Genomic DNA, 27018 nt, shown 5'->3' with positions numbered 1-27018 from the left:
AAAATGAATCATGGTGATTGATACTCTTTAATTCCCAGGCCTTGCACCTATGGTATCAGTGTTTTAAGACCATTTCCTGTGGTGACAGAGGCTATTATGTATTCTGCTCAGGCCATCACCTAGAAACAGCAACAGAGTCCAACATTATGTTCTTAAAAGCACAGAAGAAATAAAATTGTATTCATCTTATGCAATGCCATTCCCCATAAAGATTTCATAACAGATATTATTTACCTGAGTCAACATTTGCTTACAGTCTATCCATATCCTATTAGTTCCAGTTTTGATTATGCAAAACAAAACAGAGTTCTTCGTGTGGGAAAGAGAGCTGTTGAATAGCAAATATCGCTAATATGACTTATTTTACCTTGTGACCCACCACAGACCACCTGTGTCTCTGATCTGCTCAACTCATCCAGCTCCTCTGTGAAGAGCAGGATGCATTTACACAAGCATAGCACAATGGACAGACAGTGTCACATCCCTTATGTTCAACAAATGTTCTTACTGAGAGCCTACTAATGCCAGGAAATATACCAAGCACTGGAGAAAAGCTTAAAAATATAAACAAGATCCCTAAAGTTTTGTGTTGAAACTCTGGTTGACAGACACACACAATAAACAGATACACAAAGTAATTTTAGTTGTGAGAAGGACGAGAAAGAAAAAAATTTAATGGTAGAAAGTAATTAGGGCAACAAGGAAAAGCAAGTAAGACTCTTAGAAAGAGTGGTGATTCAAAGCCTCTCTGAGGCATGATACTGAACTGAACACAAAAAGATAAGAAGGATCCAGCCAAGCCAAGAGCTGGGAGCAGAGCATTTCAGGAAGTTAAAACAGTATGTGCAAAGGCCCTGAGAACACTTGGTATGTCCAGTGTGACTAAATGAAGAAGAAGAGACATAATAATGTCAGAGAGACCACACAGGGCCTAAGAAGAGTTCAAATTCCAAGAGCAGTAGAAACCGATTAGCATCTTTAAAACAAGGAAAGGCCTACTCTAATTTCCCCTTTTAAAATACCTCTCTAACTGCTTTAAGATATAGATGGTAAGGGGAAACTCAAGGAAGCAGAGACACCAGCAATGAGGCTATTATTGAGGTGCAGATGAGAGAAATGTTGGTAGTTTAAACCAGTGTTATAGTAGGAGTAACAAAGAGAAGAGAACTGATTAGAGAGATGTATTGGAGATAGAAACACAGAATATGGAGATTATCTGGATGTGGGAATGCATGCTGAAATAGTAAAAGGGATAAAAATTATTCTGAAATTTTTGGCTTGTGAAACTGGAGTCTGGAGTTCAGGAGATGAATCTAAAGATACAAAATTGGGAGTCACCAAGCCATCGATGACATTTAAAGCCCTAGAACTGATGAGGTCCTCCAGGAAATATAAACAAAGAAGAGAGGTCACTTCAATATTTGGAGAACAGGTAGTGACTGAGAAGCCACCCAAGGAGCCTGAGAAGAAAAATCGGGAGGCGGAAGGAAAACCATCTGACATGGTGCTACAACAGCCAAAAGAAGAGAGTTGCTGAGGAAATTAGTCAACTACATCGAATGATGATAAGAGTTCGGGTGAGTTTAGAATACAGGCCTGTACATTGGATCTGGCACCTTAGAAATCATTATTGACCTTGACAAGAGGTTTCAGTGAGAGACGGGGATTAACATTTGATTGGAGTCTATGAGGACTGCATGTGAAACAGGAGACAGTGTTTTTCTTTTGGAAAGTTTTGCTGTGATGATGAGCAGAAAAATAATGAGGTAACTCATGAGAGATGCAGGATCAAGGAAAAAATGGGGTTTATTTTTTAATATGGAAGAGTCTAGAATTCTGCTAATTATAATGATCAAGTAAATGGGAAGAGAGGTGGAGAATAACTAAGGGAGAGAAATCTTTGGGGAAATAGGAGAGACCAGGGTCCTGAGTGAGAATAAAGGGGAAAATCTTGGCTCAGAGGAGGGCCATGTGTTCTATTAAGTAAACAGATGAGAACAGATAGAAGCCAGCAGGTCTATAGTCTGTGGTGAAAAAGGCAAGATTATCAGAGAATTGGGAACTGTGGGAGGTTTGACAAGAGAGCTGACAATATGAATTAATTGTTTCAGAGAGAAATTGAACTCATTAGTGAACTATGGGTGGTGGTTAAATGCCATTTGAAATTTATAGTCGTTATTAAATGTGAAACCAGTACATCAGACTTTGTGATTTTCTTTAGTTATGTTTGGTTGCTATTGTATGGGAACAGAAAAGATGGATAGTTGTTTTGACCCAAGGTTGGGGTTAATCTGACAATGCGGAAAAAGTGAAACAATGGAGTTAAGAGTATCTGCAAGGGAGAGAGATAGTGAAAGACCAGGAAATGAATTTAGGTAATGACAGAAGTAAAGAGAGGAAGTGAGCTGTTGATGGATAATGCAAAGAGGTCATATCATTGGGTTGGGAGACTCAATAAGATAAAAAATAAATTGTTGCAGAGAGAATCTATAAATATATAAAAGGCTAATATGCTAAGTGTGCCTCTACCCATCCAACCAGTCACTATGAGACACACTGACCACCAGGGGGCAGACGCTCAATGCAGGAGCTGCCTAACTGCAGTGACTTGGCAGCAGCGGTTCTCGGGTAATGCACCTCGAAACCAGAGAGGAGAGAGCCCAATTCCTCATGGGGCCGCGCAATTCCACCTTCAGCTGTGGGTTATGTTGTTGCTGAGGCACTGTCAGCCCAGAATCTGGTTTACTGCACATTTGTATTTGCGTTCCACACCCTGTATGACAGCAACTTTGCAGAGTGCCCTCTCGCACTCTGGGACCCCTCAGGGATGTCGGAGAGCCGGTTTCAGCCCAATCCCCGCAGGCCAGGCCGAGGGACCCCACCTGCCAGAGGGACCCCACTCACTCCACAGACGCCCTTTGAGCCATGGCGCCATCCCAGGTGCGGTGAGCCAGGGAGGGACTGGGAGGTTGGCTCCAGGGCATGTCTGGCCCATCTCACCCAGTCCTGACCCGCCGGCCACCTTCTAATTAATTTCCTTTCAATGTGCACGAATCCGTGCACTGGGTCACTAGTCTTAAAATAAACAAGCTTCAAAATCATGCTTGTTGACCAGGGAGTAGGATGCATGAAATGAAGGTTTCTGAGATGGTACAGTTGCTGCTGCTGATAGCATTTAAAGTGTGACCATATGAGTCAGTAGCTGAGGTAGAGAGGAAGATTAGATCATATATTTTGATCCTTAGCAATTTCTTGCAGGGACTCAGGCCACAAACACCACTGTGGAGTGGTGGGACAATCTTTGATGTGGGAGTAGAAAACTCTGGGTCAGGTTCTTCTTCTACCGTTTTCTAATGACACGACTCGCCAACCTCAGCTTCATCATTTGAAAAGTGAGGACACATAATAACAAGGCCAACATTCACAAGGTTATCCTCACTTTTAAATAGAGTGACATGTCAAACTCATTTTAAACCAAGAAACCAGTATAAAATGCAAAGCATGATTTAACTTATTTCAGCGGTAAGGAAAGCAAGCCTCAAGAAAACAAAATTATCAAGGTTAGACAGTAAATGCAGAAGCCAAAATTAAACTTCTATTATTTGATTTACAGTTCAGTGCTCTTTTCAACCCACCATTTACCATTTTTGCCAAACACAAAATCTAACTCCCATTTGTTAAAAACAAATGATTTTGCATAGTTTGCTCTTTGTGCAATTAAACTCATTGTAATAAGCATGATGGTACCCTAAATTATAATCTGATTTTTCCTGAATTGTCATCCCAAAGCAGACATCCTTAATACCCTACTATTATAACACATTAACTCCTGGAATCAATGAATGAAGATCAGCACAACTAATTATTTTGAGTATTAATGTTCAATGCAGATCATAAGATCTATGTAAATGCCAGAGCAATCCACAATATGAAGCTGGACATATTTATGGGTTTGCATTGACAGTATATTAAACCTAAACTCTACCAAAGTGAAATAAAATAAAATCTCTCTCTTGACCCATAGCATTGTATTAGCCACAGGATAAAATGAAAGTAGAAGCAAAGAGTGTTTAAAAAATAATTTAACTGAACCTGTGTATGTAAACTGTAAGACTTTGTGTGACCCTATGAAAACCAATCATGAGAACAATAAACTAATTTTAGAACAGCGAGAAAGAGAAACAGTGTATTTATCACTCTCCTTTCACATCTGGAATGAAGAATGTAGTACCAGAATCCTAATAAAGATTCATCTCAGATTAGCCTTTGCTAATCAGGTCATGGTGGGTTGTACTGTCTTGTGAAGGAGGCACAGGAAAAAATAATCATCCCAGAGTGTGACACTGAGTATTGACCCTAGAGTCCACTCTTTCTTTCTTAAAGGGCACTGTTGTGGCTACTACACCCCACATGTGTGTTACCAACTGAATGCTAAAAAGAAAAAAGAAGAAGAAGCTGACCATCTGCCAACTACTCTACCTCCCCGCCCCTTAAGAGATGGGGTGAGAACAGACTTGTCATAGACTTGTTCTGTTTCTGTTTTATAAAATAAAGCTACCTCCCATTTCTTGCTGACCTTTCACATTCTACCTTTTTTTCATTTTTATAAAGGGACCATGAGAGGAGAGAAGAAAAGGGCATTTACTTTAGTAAAACATGATTCAGCTTGCCTCCTACACAACCTGCCAATTTCTCCTCCCAGCGCCTCACCTACCTCCTCTTCAGCAAATGCCAGAGCCGGGCTTCTAGACTAGTTCTGCTAGAATCTGTTTGGTTGTGTCTTTGTGTGTGTACATGTGTGTGTTTGGGGGTCAAGGCTGAAACTGTATCCTTCCTAGTTTTGTCTAAAGCAACACTTTTATTAATCACTTTGCCTGTTCCCTAGTCCCAGGGAATACCCCTCAAAAATTGCTATTCTAGACCTCCGCTCAGTTCATCAAACCCAATCCTATCTCTGCTTCCCTCGTGTTTAATTAAATCCCCTTTCTTCTACTTCTACTGAGAAGATGGCAGTTCTAAGACACAAACTATCCTATCTTTCCTTCTCTAAATATTTATTCTATACTCTACCTTCTCTGTCCCCTTCTCCGTCCCTCACTCTTGATCTACGACCTTCTTCCTTCTTCAACACACCATCCCTACAATACACCTAATGCTTTTCTTCCTTTCCACATCTACATCTGTACATCTGCACTCCTCTCTGCCTCTCCAAATTTTACTAAAACATAAAGATTCATCTCAGATCCCACTTCCTCTATAAAATATCTCATCTCCCAGAAAAGGGAGACATTTCTCTCCTCCTGATTCCTATGAAAAATACTTTTATATAAGTGATTTGGCAATTAGGTGCCCTGTGACAACTGCAATATTATCTTGAATTGCTTTGTTTCATATTTTGTTATTTAATTTTTATATTTGTTATTTTACTTCTGCCATGTCTTTCTCCATGTGTTTCAAAAAGAACACAAACCAAACTCTTAAAGTGATTATTTGTGTAAAACTCTTGAAGAAATGTCAAAGTTAGGAACTTATTGTACAAGGAGCCAGTGCCTTGAACATGCTCTTCATCTGCAAGTCCTATGAATGAGACTAACAATTAGGACTTGTTTTCTGGTTAAGATCAAGTGCAACAGCTATGGCCACTGTTCCCCCATCCACATGCTCTCCCTCGAGAACCACGATTCTCAGTCAAGAACAACCTGACATTGACAACCCCATGCCTGAGGTCTTACGCAGATTTGTCCCTCCTTAGCTCTGAGATTGGACACTTTATATCCATACATGCACTCCACGTTCGGCAAATCCATTGGACAGGCCTTTTTGTTCAGACATTTCTCCTTTGATCTGATGATTTGCATCGACCACAGGCTGCAGTGCTCGCATTCAATTTGGGTGATGCCCAGTCTGGCTCTTGCCAAGTCAGATGATATTCTCTCCTATTATCCACTGCATGCAGATAAGGAATTTAAGTACAGACAGATCCTGCACAGAACAGTTTATTCAAAGGTTCTTTCAGCTACTCTTTATTAAGCACCTGCTTGCCCTTGGACCTCAAACCTTGATGCATGGGCCATCTGCTTCCCCTCTCTTCTAAACTCAGTTTCCAACCCCAGTGCAGCCTTGGTTAATGAGTCAGAAAACAGGATGAAAAGCGCTGTGGGAGGTGTGGATTTTAAAAGGTCAAGAAGCACGGCTCTCAGGATACCTGCTTTGCCATTTCACTTCTCTACAGGGAGAGGCAATGAGCATTCGCTTCTCAGGCAGCAGAGCCACATTTTCTCCTTACTTATCCCACTGACCTGTGTCTGAATTCTTCTCACATAAACAAGGAGAAAAATAAAGGAGCTGCATCTCTAGCTCACAGAGCAAATAAAATACTAAGCCAGGCTCATCAATTCAGTGTTTCTAATTTTCACACATTTCTCTTATTTTTTGCATGAGTGAAACCCAAAAGGGAGGATGTCCAGTGATGTAGTAACATTGAACAGTAAAGTGATAGCAACGTCCAGAGTTACCCAGGGGGTCTGTCTCATGTTCAAAGCCATACAAACCCAGCAAACACCACCTGATCACTCCCCAAGGAAGAAGTTACATTTACACGATCCATGAACATTGAACGGACCCTCAGGATAATGCTGAGAGTAACCTGCTATCGCAGTCCAAAGACATCTTCAGTTTTCCAAATGCTGCAAAGACCCATCAGTTTTCCAAATGTGCCTTTCTTAATTGACCTTATCAATTTAGCTTTAGCTTTTCACCCCTGGCATGCAGGGTTTCTAATTAACCTTGAATTCATAGAAACCATTTGCTTTTTTTGACCATTATTTTCCCATTAGAGTATATATCATATGAATGCCTTTTCAGGTTCACAAGAGTACAGAATGCTGGTACTGCTTAATGAAAGCACATTTTATCATGACTGAGGATTTGTCCCTGCATGATCAGTTCTTACACCAGCTCAGGGGTGTAATGGGAAGGACTGAGGCCTTCCTGCTGGGGTGGGATAGAAATGGAATCTGATCCAGTTGAATACCCTGAACGATGGTGTACTTTGTGCAAGAAATGAGATCCATATGTAATGCAAATAATAAGGATGAAGAGAGGCATCAAATCCAACCAGCGGGATATTCAAAAAGGTGAACAGGGAATACAAATTGCATATCCACAGTTAGCAATGATACTCAGAAGTCCAGGCAGAAAGTATCAGAATACTTGATTTAGTAAAAATATTAATTCTCCCCTAATTTATCCAAAAGTTCAAAGAAATTCCAATCAAAATCTTAAGATTTTTAAAACACAAATTTGATGAGCAGTTTCTAAAGTTCATCTGAAGAATAGCCAAAAAAAATTTTGATGGGAAAATAAAATGATGTCCATTTCTCTCATATATTAAAACTAGAGGCCCGGTGCACAAAAATTTGTGCACTTGGGGGCTCCCTCAGCCAGGCCTGTGCCCTCCCGCAGTCTGGGACCCCTCGGGGCATGTCCACCTGCTGGCTTAGGCCCGTTCCCCCAGGCCTGGCAGTCAGACATCCCTCTGGCAGCCTGGGAGCCCTAGGGGGATGTCCACTTGCCAGCGGGGAGCAGACCTAAGCTGCAGTTGGACATCCTTAGTGCTGCTGAGGAGGTGGGAGAGGCTCCCGCCACCACTGCTGTGCTGGCAGCCATCAGCCTGGCTTGTGGCTGAGCAGAGCCCCCCTATGGGAGCACACTGACCACCAAGGGGCAGCTCCTGCATTTAGCGTCTGCCCCCTGGTGGTCAGTGTGTGTCATAGTGACCAGTCATTCCCAGTGGTTCTGCTGTTAGGGTCAATTTGCATATTACCCTTTTATTATATAGGATAGAGGCCTGCTGAACGGATGGGGGCCGGCTTGTTTGCCCTGAAGAGTGTCCCGGATCAGAGTGGGGGTCCCGCTGGGGTGCCTGGCCAGCCTGGGTGAGGGGCTGAGGGCCATTTTCAGGCTGGTAACACCCCCTTCAGGGTGGGGGTCCCCACTGGGGTGCCTGGCCAGCCTGGGTGAGGGGCTGATGGCTGTTTGCAGGCTGGTCAAGCCCCCCAGTGGGGACCCTCACCCCATGGGGGTTTGGCCAGCCTGGGTGAGGGGCTGATGGCCATTTTCAGGCTGGCCATGGCTGCCGGCTGGAAGCAGGTATCTGGGATTTATTTATCTTCTATAATTGAAACTTTGTAGCCTTCAGTGGAGCTCAGGGCCGGCAGGGCAGGCGGGAAGCTTGGCTTCCTCCATTGCCAGGGGCAACCCAAGCCTCCTGCTCACTCCAGCTCTGTGGCCACCGCCATCTTAGTTGGGTTAATTTGCATATTCGCTCCTGATTGGCTTGTGGGAGTGGCTTGTGGGCATGGCTTGTGGTGTAGCAGAGGTACAGTCAATTTGCATGTTTACTTTTATTAGATTATCTACACTAATAAAAGACAAAGATGCTAATTGACCGTACCTTCGCTACACCCACCAGCCAATCAGAGCGACTATATGCAAATTAACGCAACCAAGGTGGTGGTTAATTTGCATATACCAGCTGGGAGTGAAGACTGAAGACAACATGGAAGCAAAGTGCTGCAGAAGGGAGCAAAGTAGAGGCGGCGGAGACAGGAATGGAGCCAAGGCAGCGGAGGCGGGAGGTGGGAGGGAAACCAGCCAGGCGGCGGGGTGGAAGAAAATCCAGCCAGGCGGCAGGGCGGGAGCGAAGCCCACCTCAGCGGGTTTTGCTCCCTTCTCTGCTTCGCTCCAGGCGCAGGAAGCCCTATTCTTGCAGGAATCTTTCTGCAATGGGCCTCTAGTATGTATCATAAAGGTATAGCAATCAAAACTTTATTGATGCCAGAATAAGTAAACTATATAATGGACAAGAGTATAATTTAGAAACAGATCCATGTATTATGCAGGAATTCAGCCTCTGATAAAGTTAGCATTTAACAGAAAAGCATCTGCACAGAACTCAGTAGAAGGGCAATGTAATTTATCATTCAAATCAGGACAATTTGAGAGTGAAAGGAAGTAGCAATTGGATGCTGGAACAAGAGCCAAAAACTGGACTGTCCTATGCAAATCCAGACGTATGGTTATGTAGTTATAGACAGAGTTGTCCCTGCAAAATTATGAATACCTCCCCATTCCACTCTCAAAGGCATTTCAGGTTAAGCACTAACTCCTACAGTTATCATAGTCATAGGGTCCTGGTCGTCAGGGAGGTATTCAAGAACCAAGCCCCAGGCTCTGAGAGAGGCTGTGACTAGAGAAGTCAGGTCCCTACTTCTCAGACAGGATCAGAAGATACTAGTAATATTAGGTTACAACTGTAGGAATTTGGTGATAGCAATCGAGGCAGAAATCTAATTTTAGTAACTTAGAAATACAAGAGACGAAAGCATCAAGGTTACCTTGATATTGAGGGCCAAGTTCTGTTCAGGAGAGGCTGCCTCAGGAGGGGCCGGAAGGCAGAGACCTAGTGGCAGTATGCAGGGACCAGGAACCAGATAGGGCCTGGCAAGGTTTTTAGTTACTTTATGAGTGTTCTAAAATTTTAGTAAAAATTTTGATACAAATTGATTATTATTTTTACTAACATAAAAAAAAACACCACAATATGGTTCTCAATATAAAAGTTCCACAGGTTAAAATAAGATAAAATATGAGAAAGTGTTGCAGAGGGTTATCAAGCACTTCAGTGGTGTCTATACACAGTTTATTACCACTGACATTACATAAAATATTTATTGCTCGACACTTTACATGCATTATCTCACTTAACCACAGCCACCACGCCAAGTAGGTTTTATTAGCTTCATCTAACCAAGGAAGTTGAGGCTTCCAGGAAAGATGCTTCACACCATTGCTAAGTGGCAGTCAGAACCCAGGTCTGTTAGGCTCGCAGCCTTTATGTCTTGTTGGTAACCAGGATTACTCTTTGGGTAAATCAACAGAGATGTCTGTAAACACAGGATAAGGCCAATAGACACTTACTCTTGGGGAAAACCAATTGCACACAATCTAGTCAGAGATTTTTAAGAACATTCATACTCATTAAATTATAATTCTGTGTTTGCTTGAAAAATTTTTCTTTTACCTGAGAATAGCAAAACCACATGTTAATCTTAGAATCATCCTAGCCTTCTCTTTGTCTCACATACTCTATAATCAACACTCAGCCAATCCTGTCTGCTCTACCTTCAAAATACATTCAGCATCTCCACTGCTATCAGATTGCTCTGCAAGTCCATCACCTCTTGTCTTGCTTGACCCTTTGTAGAACATCAAAATAGGACTCCCTGCTTCAACCCTTGCTCTCCATGATCTATTCTCAACACATCAGCCAGAGTGGCCCCAGTATAATCTGCATTGATCAAAGTCCTGCCATGACTCCCCATTTCACTCAGAGCAGAAGACAAGCCCTATCTACTAGCACCTTGGTGGTCTGGCTGCCTCCTAACATTCTAACTCACTACTAATCACTTCCACCTAACTCTACTACATCCGCACTTACCTTCTAGCTGTTCCTCAAAAACAATAGGTACATGATCACCTTCGCCTCTTTACAATGGTCATTCTCCTGCCTTGAATATGAAATACCTTACCCCTTCCCACTGAGGTGGCTAAATCCTTTTCCACCTCAAGTCTTCACCAAAATGTCAGTTCATCAATGAGGCTTCCCTGACTGCCCCTCCTCCCAAAGCATCCCCTGCCTTACCATATGTAACATTCTCCAAGGCACTTTTATCACCACTTGACATGATATGTGAATAGTCTTATTTATCTTTATCACTCTATTCCCTCTTGGAAGTATTAGGTTTAACCACAAGAAACTGCCATTTGGATAGGTCAAAAATAGTCAAGTATTAAAAATGTCATGTCATTTAATTTACAGTTTTATGAGAATCTGTTTTACCTCTGCTAAATTTCCTTATGCAGATAACAATGCCTTACATATAGCAGGTGCTCAATAAATACGTGTTGAAAGTGACTGATTTGAGAACTAGAGCACACAGATGCAGTCAGGTGTCTTACCTAGCTGGTAGTAATCACTTTTCATCTAGCTTAGTTTGGTCCTCAGTTATCATCGCTCATGCCCAATCAGGGAGTTAGTCTGACCTGAACTCATCTAATGGTTTCTCTGGAACTCAAAGCCAGTGGCGGCCACACCACTTGCCTCTCTAATTTTAAAGACTTCAAAGCTCTGTGCTCTGTTGACAGTTTCAGACAGAGAAACTACCTATCACTTTTGTGCTGATTCCCTTACCTAGTTTCTCCTTTCAAAAGGGAAGCCTGGCATAGGCAGGGCATATCAGGACCCCGGGCAGTCTTCCAGATCAAGCAGTCAGGACTGTTCTTCTTAATTAGGAATAGGAGTAAGGAGAAAAGGCACCTAGTCCCTGTCTTCTCCCTTTGCTCACGGCTTAGAGATTCCTGATTTCCAGTCTTCATACTTACTAAACATATTTTATTACCTATTTATATTCTCTGGCAATTTACTCCTCTCTTACTGCTTTCTCACTAATCAATATGACCTATACATATTTTCATGGGTGATTTCTTCTTCAAGCATTTAATAATCTAAATTTGCTTTTTCACCCCTTTTTGAATCTGAGCCCAGAAGAATCAAATAGGTAGTACCCCTTTGTTCAGCCAGATTTATTTTTAACAGAGCAAGGACAGTCATACACTCAGAACACAATCATTGCTGGAATGCAGTGAGGAGAATATGCATGTCTTGGAAATATGCATGTTCACTGCCTCTTCCTCCTCACTCTTCCCACTAACCCAGACTCCAGCTCAATGTCCCCTTAGGGGACTCTAGAAGTTCACTAGGCACATTCTTCCTAGAGTTTATGACACTGCATCTTTCCCTACTGAAGAAATTGTCAAACATCATGAAGAAAGGAGGTCCCGATTCATTGGTTTTCTTTAATAGACAGAAAGCCATTACCTTTTCATTTCCAACACAGAGCAGATGCTCAGTGTGTCCCTATTCAAAAACATCAGCTCAACAATTTGTTGGGACAGGGTTTTCTGCTTCTGTTTTACTGCCCTACTTTTTATTGCTACACGTTTTTACAGACTAAGCCTTGGGAAGATATCAGGTAAAACAAATAAGGATGAGCAGGAGAAGAAACAGATCCATAGAGCATTTACTACATGTGTCTGTTCAGGCTGCTATAACAGAACACCACAGGCTGGGTGGCTTATAAACAACATAAATTTGTTTTTCACGGTTCTGGACACTGGGAAGTCCAAAATCAAGGTGAGGGAGCTCGCTTGAGTCTTTTTTATAAGGACACTAATCCCATTTATGAGGGCTCCACCTAATGATCTACTCACCTCCCAAAGGTCCCATCTACTTAAACCAGCACCTTGGGGGTTGGGATTTCAACTGATGAATTTTAGGGGGACACAAACATTCAGTCCATAACAATGGCCCAGCCGCTATCCCATAAATCCCCTTGTTTCCATTCCATGGTCTTGAGAAATCGGTTAGATATAGAGGGCCTAAACAAGGAAAGGCATGGTCTGAGACAATGCTTCTGTGAGAAGTTACACAGAGAGGAGTTCTGGACACTATGGGACTGTAAGGCTGCAGCTCTCATTCACATTCCAGAGAGTGGGGGGTGTGGTTTGGGAGGGGGGGCACAGACCAGACCTGTATCACCAACACTGGGAGGAGCACACACTGAGAAGAACCAGCTCTGGACTGGAATAGAGACAAGAGTGATTGGTTTGCCAAAAACTACTTCTACAAACATAGAAACTTTTTTCTCCATTCAAACTTAGGACAACTTGTCATCCTTCTCTGCCCCATTGTCATTGAAGATATAACCAAAATGAACAGACAGTTGGGATAATGGCTCAAAACTATATCCACCATTTATGTCCTTTTAAAACTTAGGGAAATTTTAAAGGGCAAATGCTGTGCGCTCCTTCTATCTAGCATCTCAGTATTTTCCTTGTGTCTTTGACCTTAATTTTGACCAGAAGATCTTATGAAAAGTAGCAAAAGATTTCAACTTGCAGAAGGCAACAGGCCTCCCAGACCCACCCTCATACAAATGAAGGTATATAACTGCTTTCTGAACCAGGCTCACTTTTCTCTATTCCAGTGGTTCTCAACCTTCCTAATGCCGCGACCCTTTAATATAGTTCCTCATGTTGTGGTGACCCCCAATTTCATTGTTACAAATTGAACATAATTAAAGCATAGTGATTAATCACAAAAACAATATGTAATTGCATATGTGTTTTCCGATGGTCTTAGGTGACCCCTGTGAAAGGGTCATTCGGCCCCCAAAGGGGTCGCGACCCACAGGTTGAGAACCGCTGCTCTATGCCATCGAATATTTGCAGCCCGATTCCATAAATGCATCCAAACTTCAGAGACATATCATAGTACCTTTGACTTTTCTGGGTCAAGAACTAATATGTGATTCACACAAGAATAAGCAAGCTATTACTAATGGTCAGCAGTTCACCCATTAATATTTGTTGCCAATTCACCAAGATCATTATTGTGCTTAAACACTTGATTTCTTTTAAGACTTCCCATATTCCTCATACTGGCCAAAAATACAAAATTAATCCCTCACATCTAGTATGGTATCTGATATCTGGTTTGTCTCTAACAAATAATATATAAATGAATGCATCAATAAATCAGAAGCCCACAGAAACTGTTTAAATGATAAAGAAAAGGAGAATACTAGAGAGAGTTTTGAGAAGGAATGACCTAATACTTACAGTGTAGATAATATACACCCTTCGCTCTTATTATATGGAAACCAATTTTCACACTACAAACATTAGATTCTTAAAATAGGAACTCTTTTCCTTGAGAAATAATTACCATCATCAGACATACCATTTATACCAAATGGTCACCCTGCTAGAGTATTTGGGGAACATTTTGAAATGATGAATATGGTTCTTGTCAAACATGTTATTCCTTATGTAAATACAAATTCATTTACAACTGACATTGCGATAAAGAAAATTAGAATCATTTGGCTGGAGTTCTGACACAGGAAGACATCAAGGGCAGCTCAGGGACTTCATCCTTGGGGGCTCCCAAGAACAAAAGCCAAGCTGCAGCTTGCCGTCCACATCTGGACCCTCTTTCTGAGTCCCTGTACAGGTTCACTGCCTGCAGCCCTCCGCCCTGAACATTGTGTTTGGCATTTTCTTTATCTCTCCCAGCCACTCTGCACCTTCCCCAGCAGCTCCAGCAACCCACCCTTCCCCAAAGTACCACTCCTTTTACTATATTCCCCACTGCTGTTAATGATGGCCACCCATCCACAGAATTCCCAAAGAGAAACTTGGATATCCTTTTAAAATCCTCTTTCCTCCTTGGCCAGTATTCTCAGTGGTTAGAGTGTTAGCCCATGCACTGAGGGGTCTCTGGTTCGATTCCTGGTCAAGGGCATGTACCCAGGTTGCAGGTTCCATCCTGGGCCCTGGTAGGGGCACACGCCAGAGGCAACCAATCTATATGTCTTTTTCACATCAATGTTTCTCTCTCTCTCTCTCTCTCTCTCTCTCTCTCTCTCTCTCTCTCTCTTTCTCCCTCTCTTTCACTCTTTCTAAAAAGCAATGGAAAAATATCCTCAGGTGAGGATTTTTAAATTTTTTAATAAAATCCTCTTTCCATCACCTTTTACCTCTTTAATTCAGTATCACCAAATCCTGACCTCACACTTTCCAAACACTGCTTGGATCTCTTTATTTATTTATTTATTTGGCATCCACACTTCCTTCAGATCTTACTTGGATTATTGCCATTATCTCCTTCCTGCTTATCATTTCATCCTGCTCTAGTTTATCAATACTCCTTTCAAATATGTAAATACCATCATGTGGCTTGGTTCCTTGCTTAAAATGTGTAATGAATTTCAAAATTAAAAAAAAAATTTAAATGCATAATAGGATTTCATTATCTTCAAGATAAGGCCCAGGACCTCTGTATGGTCTTTGCAAGACAGGTGGAATTTCAAGATTTGACTCTTCATTTTCAATTCCCTGTATGTACCATAATTAACCATACCATCCAGGAATGTTAACATGATCTCAGGAAACATAAATAAAAGAAGGTGATAGTGTTGCCATCCTCAACACTAATCAGATGACACTAGAAACACTATATTCAGAAAAAATAGAATTGTACAGTGTTTAAGGGCGTAGATTCTGAATGTAGGCACCAGATTTGTATCCTATCTCCTTCATCCACCAGCTCTGTGACTTTGGGCAAGTTACTTAATGTCCCTAGTTCCCTCTTCAGTAAGATAGTAATTATAAGTGCACCTGTCTTGTAGAGGTTTTGTGGCAACTAAATTAATTAAAATATATACAGCACTAATAAATAAATTTTAGTAATAGTATGCCCATGATACTTTGAGAGAGACATTAACCAATAGAAAATATACTGAGGAGGTGACTAGAATAGGAAAAGAAACTGGGATCATGTTGTGTGAAGAACAGTTAAATAACATGCAGTTCATAGTGAAGAAGTGCTGGCTGATATTACAGCTATTCTGAAACATCTGGAAAGCAATCCAGGGGGATGAACCAGGAACAATAGTGGAACTCTAGGAAGACAGATTCCAGTTCAGCATATGGACACACTTTCCATGAAATACAAATGTTCTACAATGGGAGAGGTGGTCTCCAGAGAAAGTGAAATCCCCATCACTAGAGTTGTTTAATCAAGAGCTGGGTAACTCCTTGTTTAGAGTATTCTAAAGGAATCAAAGCATCAGATAGAGGGGAGAATAACTTCTAAGCATCTTATGAGTCTCAGATGACCAAGGATTTAACCTATCTGTTAACAGTAAATAGGTGTTCATATGAATTGATTATTTTTGGTAAATTCTATGAAGCATATGTATGTCACTAACACCAGTTTAGGTTGATTTGTCATCTAGCTCCCCTCAGTAAACCTGTTTCCTAGAGCTGTGTAAACTCTAGATCAGCGGTTCTCAACCTGTGGGTCGCGATCCCATTGGGGGGTCGAACTACCCTTTCACAGGGGTCACCTAAGACTATCAGAAAACACATATATAATTACATATTGTTTTGTGACTATGCTTTAATTATGTTCAATTTGTAACAATGAAATTGGGGGGGTCACCACAACATGAGGAACTATATTAAAGGGCCACGGCATTAGGAAGGTTGAGAACCACTGCTCTAGATCGAGGCTATACCACAGCATCTGAAACAATCTCCCTGGCCCCATGATTCGTGGTGTCTAGCCAGTGTCCTCAGGTGCAGCTATCCCTGGCTATTGCACCTGCATTTCCTTGTTTCTTAAAGTTCCTTGAAAGAAACAATAATCATTTTCCTCCTCTACAATTTGCTTAAAGTGTTTATTTCATTCATTGACATGTTTTGAAAGCAGTATGGCAAAAATGAGTTTAAGAAGCAAACCCATTTCTTTGTTTCTCAGCTTTCTCACTTCATTTTAAACTGACACATATTGCTGTATTTTCATCAATCCAAGAAAACCAAAAATATTAAGTCTCAATATTGGCATATGGCCTAGACCTCTCATAATGCTTCCAGTTTTAAAATGTTAGTAGTCAATGATTTCTATGAATTCTGTCTCAAATCCCTTTAGTTGAGATAATGGTCTTAATATGGCATATTATGTACATTAGGATATATAAATAAACTGTTATTTATATACATATAAATAGCTATTTGTAAATAAATAGCTTCCAATAATGTCACATTCATTATTTTAATTAAACATCACAACAAATCTCAAAGATTGCATTAATATTCCCCCTTTATAGATAAGGAGACACACATACATACACACACACACACACACACACACACACACACAGAAGTTCATTAGCTTGCATCCAATGTAATATTAGTAGCAAAAGGGCAGAAATGGAGCTTCAACTCAGTGTTCTCTGCTTCCTGTTCTCATGATTTCTTACCACTATTCCCCTTAGCAATAAAACACATGGATAAATTAAGTGAACCTTTGACTGTAGGGGGTGGGGGGGAAAAGGGCTGGACTATTCAATTTGATGCTGAGAACACTGAGTTAGTATTGCTGATTTCCTCCAGGAGTAGAAATTTACACATATTAATAGTAGTCAGTTCAAATGCCTATTAGGAGAGGCTATGGACAAATTTAATTATAGTTCACCCAATGACCATTACAGTTGGACAGACCAAGACCTATGAACCATATTTTCTTGCTGACAAAATATCTCCCTCACCATCTGCCGTAGCAGCCAAAATTTCCACTATCACAAATCCCATCTGGGAAAGAGCAGTGGTTTTAAAACTGGGCTAGAGATGGGGTTGTGTGGGGAGACAGTCTAGGGGTGGGAGGAATTAGGCAGAAGAGCCTTTTGGAATCCTGACAGCCAGACAAAGTTTGTGCCCAAGATGTCCAGCTCTATAGCAGTGGCTTGGTCCACAGAAATCCTTTCTAGGGATCGTTGGCAGGCATTTTCATGTTGCCTTCCCATTTGGTGCTTACTCTCTCTTCCCTCTGCTTTATTAGAGTTCCCATGAGCATTACTCAATGCTTCATTTAAGAAATCAACAGAATGTAAAACAGAAATAAATCATATCTAACCTAAGACAAATGAGAAGTCAAATAAGTCATAGGAATAGACCTTGATTGCAATTTTCTAAAGCAGAACAAAATAAAACATTTTAGACAAAAGGAACCTTCCACTCCTGTCTTTTCATCCTCTCATGTTACATCTGAGGAACAGGTAGCCAGAAGGCAAAAGGGCCCAGTTACAGACTAGTCTGGGGCAGAGCAGGGCTGTGTCCTTGGCTTACTCTTTCCTCCACTCTTCTTTCCATGAAAAATTAAAGATCTCATTTATGAATGTCGACTGGATGTATTTAAGTGTATGAACTTCTACACAGATTCTATTATCTTTAAATCTAATATATACTTAACCCATTTCAAGTGGTCATAATAATAGCATATACTTAATTCCCCTCATGTTGTACTTTTCATATATTAACTCACATCTGTTTACATACTGTCATATGTATTTATATATTAACACAAATACATATATTAAACTTGCATATATTCATATTACATATACTGTAATATGAATCATATAATATATAAGATTCTTACATTATAACATCACAAAACACACCACACATAATGACTCAGCCTTTACAAAAACTCTATGAGGAATGTACTATTATTAACAACTTCAATTTATAGAAAACAGGTGGAAAAGTGTTAGAAGTTTGCCAGTGTAACACAGGTAATAAGGAGCAAAGCCTGAGTTGGGGTTCACCTGTCTTACTATGCTTTACTTTCTTGTCTTTTTCTCGATCCTGCCATATTCTTCTACCAACCCCCACCCTCCCTCTCTAAGTTTGATGTGGCAAAGGATGTGGTACTCAATGAAGAAAAAGGCTGCATCTCGCCACCATCATTTAGTGCCTATTATATTTGATATGGATTTTGGTATTTGGTTTGCCTAGCAAAAATGTACAGGTTGAGAGAGTATAGGTTTTGGAGTTGGAAAGGCCTGTATTGAAATTCTGAGTTTACAACTTAATAGCTATGGGACCTCAAACAATTTGCTTTCTGAATATCAGTTTCCTCTTCTGGTAAATAGAGAGAGCTCCCCAAGGGTTACTGTCAGAATTAAATAAAGCAAGGCATATAAATGCAGTATTTATATAGGTCTGGAGAAGTACCTCATACCTTTATTTTCATTTCTAGTTCTTCTCTATAAAAAGCTTTTATTATAGTTTACCTCCCTAGATTTCCACCTAGAAGCCAGAATTAAACCACATTTGTCGAGAAGAGATGAAATGGTATCCGCATAAACCTGTTGTTCATACCAATCTAGGAAGCACACGTGAGTTATGAGCAGGTTTTCTCATACCAGCTGTGTCTGCGTGATTCTCAGTAGAGTGAATGTTTAACAATTAAACTGGCTTTAAATATGCAGCATAGAAGGAATCAAACTGAACATCAGTTGTGATTATCCACTTGAAAAGCTCATTAAGGAGTGAATTATGAAATAGTAGACTAATTAAAACTATGTAAAAATGTGTTCTCCATTTGTTCATAGAACTTTTTTAAATAAATTTTTTTTAAAAAACCAGAAGGACTTGATATATTGGTATGGCCAATTTTGGGGAAATTTTTCTACTATTTCCTCCAAATGAAAAACACTAACATTTACTGAATGCTTACTCAATGCCATACATTATTTCAAATCATCAGCATGGCAATTCCTTATGATATGTTATTACCCTGATTTTCTTGATGAGCAAAATGAGTGTCAGGGAAGTTCAACAATATATTGAGCTGAGATTTCAACCTGAAAGTAACTTCAAAGTTCTTTCAACTAAGTCATGAGATAATCATTTCTGATAGCTGTTATGACTATAGAAGTGATGCAGTTATGTATTTTATTTCATGCACATGCATGACAATCTTATGTCAAAGACCCTGATCCACACTTGTCTGACCAATCTGTCTCCTCCTCTAGACTATAAGTTCCATAAGAGAAGGGTCATGTCCATTGTGTTCACCAATATCTCCCAATACACAGGCTCATTGCCAGTCACATAGTCACACATTCAACAAATATTTGTTGAATGCAGAATTAATGCTGAATTAACTAAAAGAATAGCAGTAAATCCACAGTCATTCTTTTGCATGTGGCAACATTGAGGAGGAAAAAAGGAGTGCTTTGCCTGCAGTAAGACAATTACTCAGTGACAGAGTAAAGATTAGAAGCCCGGAGCCTCTGAATCGCTGAGCTCAATGAGCCAAGTCACCAGCAGGCTAAAGGATGGGTCCATTATTTAACTTGAGCTGTGATCTCCTGAAGCAGAAGTCAAACACATCGCAATTACATCAACAACTGGCCCACATACGGGACAGAGGTCATGGTGATTCCCACACCCGTCTCCAACCAGAAGAGCCCATACATGGTTGACCCAGCTATTGAAAAGCAGCCTGTGATAAACATGTAGATAAACAAACAAAAATCCATTCTCTGATATTTGATTCTTCTCAAAGAGGCCATGGTGTTCAGCAATACCCTTCTCTACCTCTACAACTAGGCGGCAAATGGAGCTGTTCACTCAATCTTCCAGGCACCAATCTGCGGAAGAAAGGTCTTTTCCATTCCTGTTCAGAGGCATTGCCAAGAAATCATTCAGGAGTACTTGCTAGTCCCCCAGATGATACTAACATGTAAGGGGTGGGTAGAGAAATAGGAACAAAGAAATGGAAGGAGCAGCTAGAAAGTGAAAAGGAAAACCAAGAGAGCATTGTCCTGTAAGTCATTTTTAGAAGAAGGAAATGACTAATGACACTGATATCAAATTCAGCAAGCTGAGAGGTTAGGTGAGATGAGGAAAGAACAGTAACCATAGCACCTTTAAAAAGAGCAGTTCTGGCCCGGCCAGCATGGCTCAGTGGTTGAGCGTCGACCTATGAACCAGGAGGTCACAGTTCGATCCCCGGCCAGGGCATATGCCTGGGTTGTGGGCTTGATGCCCAGTGTGGAGCAAGCAGGAGGCAGCCAATCAATGACTCTCTGTCATCATTGATGTTTCTATCTTTCTCTTCCTCTCCCTTCTTCTCTGAAATCAATAAAAGTATATTTTTAAAAAACAATAAATAAAAATAAAAAGAACAGTTCTGATATAGTGCAAAAATAAATGTATTATTTTGACCCAGCATGGATTATACTCCTCAGAAACATAAATAGGTAGCTTGGTGCCTGCAGTACCCAGTACAGTGCCTGGCACATGGAAGGCACATAATAAATATTGTCAAGCAGATGCCCAAATGAATTAATTAAAACCAGGTGCAGGAGTTCATTTTGGAAGAAAACGTCCCAATGACATTTTAAAGCGCCCTTAATAAAAAGTACCAATGTTTTCTAAATTAAATCACTAGGACTAAAATTACCACCATACATTTTTCTTCTTCCTCCAAAGGCCCTAAAGCCAAAACAACTCAATTCCTGTGGAGAACATGTAATAGGCCATCCGCGAAGATGAAGTCCCACGCATTAGAAGCATTCCCAAATTTCTGTGTTTTGAGTGACCTTTTAAGTTGCTGCTGTGATGTCATTAGAATTACCATTTTACGCAAGATTAGGCATGTAATTATGTGTTAAATGGTTCCTCCGGCTCCTGCTTGCCGTGTAATAAAGCAGAGTGCATTAAGAGTATCCCATGTGCATAGCTCAAGGCCACTGACACCAGAAAACGGATCCACTTTGCTCTTTCCTGCTGTGTGTCCCACTCGCCCTTGCATCTGTCACCGCGAGGCCTCGGCACAGGTGGGAAGTGAGGAGCCACTGCAGAGTGGCTCTCTAGAGCAGTTACTCTCCACCCAAAGCTTCTAGAGCCAGGGGAGTCTCCATAACATTTAACTTTGTTGTGATTTTTTTTTGGCAAGGATATGGAGAAAAGGAAAACCTTCGCACACTGTTGATGGGACTGCAAATTGGTGCAGCCACTATAGAAAACGGTATGGAGGTTCCTCCAAAAACTAAAAATGGAAGTACCGTATGACCCAGCAATTCCATTTTGGGGTATTTATCTAAAGAAAACAAAAACACTAATTCAAAAAGATATGTACCAATAGTCAAGATATGGAATTTACAATATCCAAGATATGGAAGCAACTTAGGTGTCCATTGATAGATGAATAGATAAAGAAAATGCAATATACATGTATACATATATATACTATTTATATAATGGAATATTACACAACCATAAAAATTTTGTAACAACATGGATGGATCTAGAGGGTGTTGTGCTAAGTGGAGTAAGGCAGAGAAAGACAAATGCCGTATGGTTTCACCTATATTGTGTAATCTAACAAAACAAAAACAGACTCATAGAAACAGATACCAAAGGGATGGTTGCCAGAGAGGAGGAGGAGGAGGTGGGTGAAAAGGTGAAGGGAATATAGTCAATAATACTGTGATAAGTTTGCACAGCGACAGATGATTATTAGAATTAGTGGGGCAATTACATTGAAAGGTATAAAAATGTCAAATCATTGTATTTGAAACTAATGCAACTAATATGATAATGTTTACCAACTGTACTTAAATTTTAAGAAAAATAATTCACATTAATTAAGTCAGAGCCTGAGAGTTTCTAACAGTGTTTCTCACGTTGGCTGCATGGCAGAATTCCCAGAACAACTTTTTTGAAATGATAACCCCTGAAGTTTCTCACAGGTCTGGCTTGAGACCCAGGCACCAGCTTTCTTTAGATGTTCCCTCATGTGATTCTAATGTGTGTCCAGGATTCAGAGGCACCTTCTTTATGCTTCTGTTGCTCAGGATGGGTATTCACTTAATATGAATGAGGAAGTATTTCAGTTTTATTATCTCAATATCTCAGAAAACTGTGTTTTCTCTATTGAGTGCCACTGATCCATGGGGAGGGGAGGTAATCAATAGTCTCAATGTACAAGTACAAAACAACTTAATTGGATTTTTTTACAAAAAAAATCCAATTATGTTTGCTTTTAAAATTAATAACAGGAGGAAAATTAATAAACTAATGTTTAGTATGTACCAGAAAGGCAAGTATTATTGTTCCCATTTTTACAATTGCAGAAACTAAGACACAAAGATGTTCAATTGGCTTGTCCAAAGTCACATAACTGGTAGGTGGTGATGCCAAGATGTGAACAAACAAACTGGTACCTGGGGCTCTCCTGCTCATCTGTTCATTCGCCTGCTGCTCCCTCTAAAGAAAACCTTACTGGGTGGTAATTCAGCAAGAAATAGAAACCTTCTGTCCAAGTCAGTGAATGAGACAGAGGGAGTAGGACAATCAAGGAAAGAGAGGCGGTGGGGGATGGAAGGAGGAGGGACATCCCAAGCTAAGGGAAGGAACCAGAAGGAGCTGTGGGCTGCACCCAGCGGTAGTGAGCCCCACACAGGTCGCCAGCGCCAGTACCAATGGTCATGCTTCCAGTGGACACTTAAATGGTCAAGGCAGCAAACACAACCACTGTGTCACTGTGTGCCCTGTGTTGTGCGTAAAGGTGCATAAGACAGGGCCCTGCCCCGAGTGCCACGGCTGCGCAGAAGGGGCGGGATGAGTTGTGCCTTGCTCTAGCAGAGGTGAGTACCAGGAATGGGGAACAGAGCTGAGGAAGCTGCACATGTGGGCCTGAGAAGGCTTCTCAGAAGAAGTGACATGTGCGATGGCCTTCAAAACAGAGAAACTCCCTCCCTGGCAGGGACGGGAGGCAGAGGGAAGGTGTGACCTGAGTCAGGGAGGTAGAAACCCACGATGTGTGTGCGTGAGAAATGGGAAAAACCCCCTTATAAATTCCTGAGACAAAGATATTGTTCTAGTCCAGTGATGGCGAACCTTTTGAGCTCGGCGTGTTAGCATTTTGAAAAACCCTAACTTAACTGGTGCCGTGTCACAAATAGAAATTTTTTGATATTTGCAACCATAGTAAAACAAAGACATATTTTTGATATTTATTTTATATATTTAAATGCTTTTTAACACAGAAAAATCAACCAAAAAAATGAGTTCGTGTGTCAAAGGTTCGCCATCACTGTTCTAGTCTCAATGACTCCCCGCTTTAGGACTTCTGGGTTTCAGATCACACTCATCTGCGTACAGTCGTGGCTCTGCCCGATTCACCTCAGTTCCTAGGTCATTTAAATTGTTTGCGGGTAGTTTTTATCGCGCGCTAACAAGTGGCTCTACTTCTTACAGTCAACGTAAAACGTATAAATACATTTCCCGCATACAATGTGTTTTAATGATGGAATTGGACCAGGTTTTCTCCCCCTGCCCACAGCCCTGTGCAGCCACCAACACAGCTCTGTTTCATGGTAGGATTCCAAATTACAAAGGTTAATAAAGTGCTTTCTTGTTTCTGTATAACTTTCCTCATTACAATTCAAAAGAAATGTTGCTTGTCTTATAAAGTGAGCGGAATTGAGGTAATTAGGTAAGGAGTTCAGGAGGGCTGCCTTTGAGCTGAGAGAACCGCCTAACCAGCTTCATTAACATAATCCGAGTGTTTCTTTGAAGCCTAGAAATTGTTTTCAACCTGCACAGAACCTTTACACTGTTGTCCTTAAGGCGGTTACTCCCTTCCCTTTTAATTAACAACAAAATTAGCAGGTTTTAAATAACTGTATCTTTATGGGGGAAAAAAACTGGGGTAAACATACTCAAATCCACTTATTGGAATAACCTGAGGAGTCAATAAGGCCTTTCCAACAAGTTTTAGACAGTTCATTAGAATAAACATATCTTTCATCTTCCCTTTCTTTATCATCTTAGAGCAACAGAGCAAACGAGCAACGCAGTCTGAAAAGTCACCTAAGTGTATTGAAATCACTGCAGCCCCTTTCATTTTGAATGATTTCAAAGCATTTGTAATACGTGTGGTTTGTCTATTAAATGCAGGCTAATGACCTGTAACGGCCAGGAACTCAGTCATTTATTGCTTTACCTTGACTCAAATTGTACCACCTTTCTTTGTCTATTCCACGTCCCCTACCATTTGAGGGGTGACTAAAGTGATCAGAAATGTTGAAATAGCTTCTGGAAAGTTTAAGCCAATCCTCATTATTATGAAGTGGTTTATTCAACTTAGATTAAAATCATTCTTCTTTCCTGAAGGCTGATGGGTTTTAATACTAATGCATTTAATCTCTACTCTATGTTTTTTAATTAAATGTGTTGGGGTAACATTGATTGATAACATTCTATACATTTTAAAAGTACAACATTACAATTCAACATCTATATTCCATTACATGTTCATGACTGTAAGTCTGGTTTTCTTCCATCACCATATATTTGACCCTCTCTACCCACTTCACCCTCCTCTGGCCCCTCTTCCCCTCTGGTAAACAGCATTCTGATGTCTGTATCTATGAGTTTGTTTCTGTTTGCTTTGTTAGTTTGCTACTTTTTGTTTTATATTCCACATGAGTAAAATCATGTAGAACTCCCGTATGATCCAGCAATTCCTCTTTGTGATATACACTTGAAAAATATGGAGACACTTATTAATAAAGATATATGTACCCCTATGTTCATTGCAGTGTTATTCACAATAACCAAGCCATGGAAACAACCTTAGTGTTTGTGAATGGATAACTGGATATGTCACATCTTCTTTATATATCTCATACAATGGAATACCACTCAGCCATAAAAAAAGATGAAATCTTGCCATTTGCAACAACATGAATGGATCTTGAGAATATTATGCTTTTGATGTGCTTTAAAGATATTAAAAAGGCAACATAAATAACTTTAAATATATCAGATCCATGTCACTAAAGAGCTAGCAGATTGAACTTCTAAATCTTTCTAAAACTATTTAGGGCATCCATTCTGGTGCATCCATTCATTCCTGCCGTTTGTCCTAGGATAGCAAGGGTGGAAGTATGACTTCTTATGTCCATACTGGTTACTGAATCCCTACTACCTCCCATGACCTTTGTTCCTTCTACCTCTGATGTTGGCCTACATGTTACAGAAGGAGCTCCACTCCCAGACCTACTTTCAGAAAGTAGGCAATGGAATTAATTACAATATACTTAGATTCATTCTTTAATTTACTGGATCACAAAATTTTGGAGCTGAGGGAGCGATCTTAGAAGTTACCTATTTCAAACATTTCATGTTCCAAATTAAAAACAACTAAGCCCTAGGAAAGTTAAGTGAGTTTCTCAGAGCCACACAGCTAGTTAGTAGCAAAATTGGACCTCTAACCAAGCACTGACCCTTAGCCCTTGCTGCTCAATGTTGTCTGCAGACTAGTGATATCAGCATCACTCAAAAACTTGTTATAAATGCAGAATTTTGGGCCCCACCCCAGACCCACTAAATCAGATTCTACATTGTAGATCCCTAGGACATTCGCATGCACATGACAGCTTGAGAATCACTGGGCTAGACCATAATGAGTCTTTCCCTAGAGAGCACAAGAACTGGAGGCAAGTGGGCATTGGTTGGAAGCATATGACAAACATCCCAATCTCCTGGAGGTATCATTTGTAATCTGGAAATAATAGCTTGCAGGGTTTTCATAATATAAGTATACCAGATATATGCATGTACACTCCATGACATATGTATAGATAATATATGCATATATCACATCTAGGAGCTAATACAGTGTATAGTGGCTAATATTATTTGGATCCCCAGGCTTACCCTCAATATTGTGTTCAACCAGAAAGAAAGCCAAGAGTGGCAATGAGACCATAAGGAATCACCTTCCTACCTCCCTTCCTTTTTTCTACTTGTTAAATATCATTTTAAATTGTATAAGTGATTACAATTCCTATGATATTTCATGTTTCTAACACCCTAGATCAGCCGTGGGCAAACTACGGCCCGCGGGCCAGATCCGGCCCGTTTGAAATGAATAAAACTAAAAAAAAAAAAAGACCGTACCCTTTTATGTAATGATGTTTACTTTGAATTTATATTAGTTCACACAAACACTCCATCCATGCTTTTGTTCCAGCCCTCCGGTCCAGTTTAAGAACCCATTGTGGCCCTCGAGTCAGAAAGTTTGCCCACCCCTGCCCTAGATGATTATTATGTAGAAAATAAATAAAAACAGCTAACTATTTTTATTGCTATGCTTGGAGATAAAAGAACTTACCCCTAAATCAAGTTATAACCAAAAGAACACGACATCCCTCTGATATCTTGATTCTAGATCCTATAAGCCGGGCTTCTAGGAGCCAGTCAGTATCTGCTGCCGCTGCTGCTGTGATTTCCTCAGACACTCAACTGCAAGGGGATGAGCCCACAGCTTGGCAACAGTAGAGCACATTTAAAAAATGTTACTACGTCCCCAAAATCTCATAGCTGTCAGCCTCAAGAAAAACATTTTGAAGAGAAAAGAAGCAAAAAGTTAGTATTCAAATCTGAACCAAAATTTTGGAAATATACAGTGTACCACAGAGTGTGAAATCATACCAAAATTATATTTTGGAGGAGGCATTTTAG

General features: G+C 40.5%; 1 protein-coding gene across 2 annotated transcripts in view; it reads left to right on the top strand.

Moving 5' to 3' along the window:
* Positions 1–27018, top strand: part of KCNMB2 (potassium calcium-activated channel subfamily M regulatory beta subunit 2) — a 228348-nt gene that overhangs the window by 167850 nt on the left and 33480 nt on the right. The gene's annotated exons all lie outside the window — the stretch shown is intronic.

This window comes from Myotis lucifugus, unplaced genomic scaffold, assembly GCF_000147115.1.
Source record: "Myotis lucifugus unplaced genomic scaffold, Myoluc2.0 scaffold_14, whole genome shotgun sequence".
Classification (NCBI taxonomy): Eukaryota; Metazoa; Chordata; class Mammalia; order Chiroptera; family Vespertilionidae; genus Myotis; species Myotis lucifugus.
The sequence above is the reverse complement of the archived record's forward strand: the minus strand, read 5'-3'. Positions and strand labels throughout refer to the sequence as shown.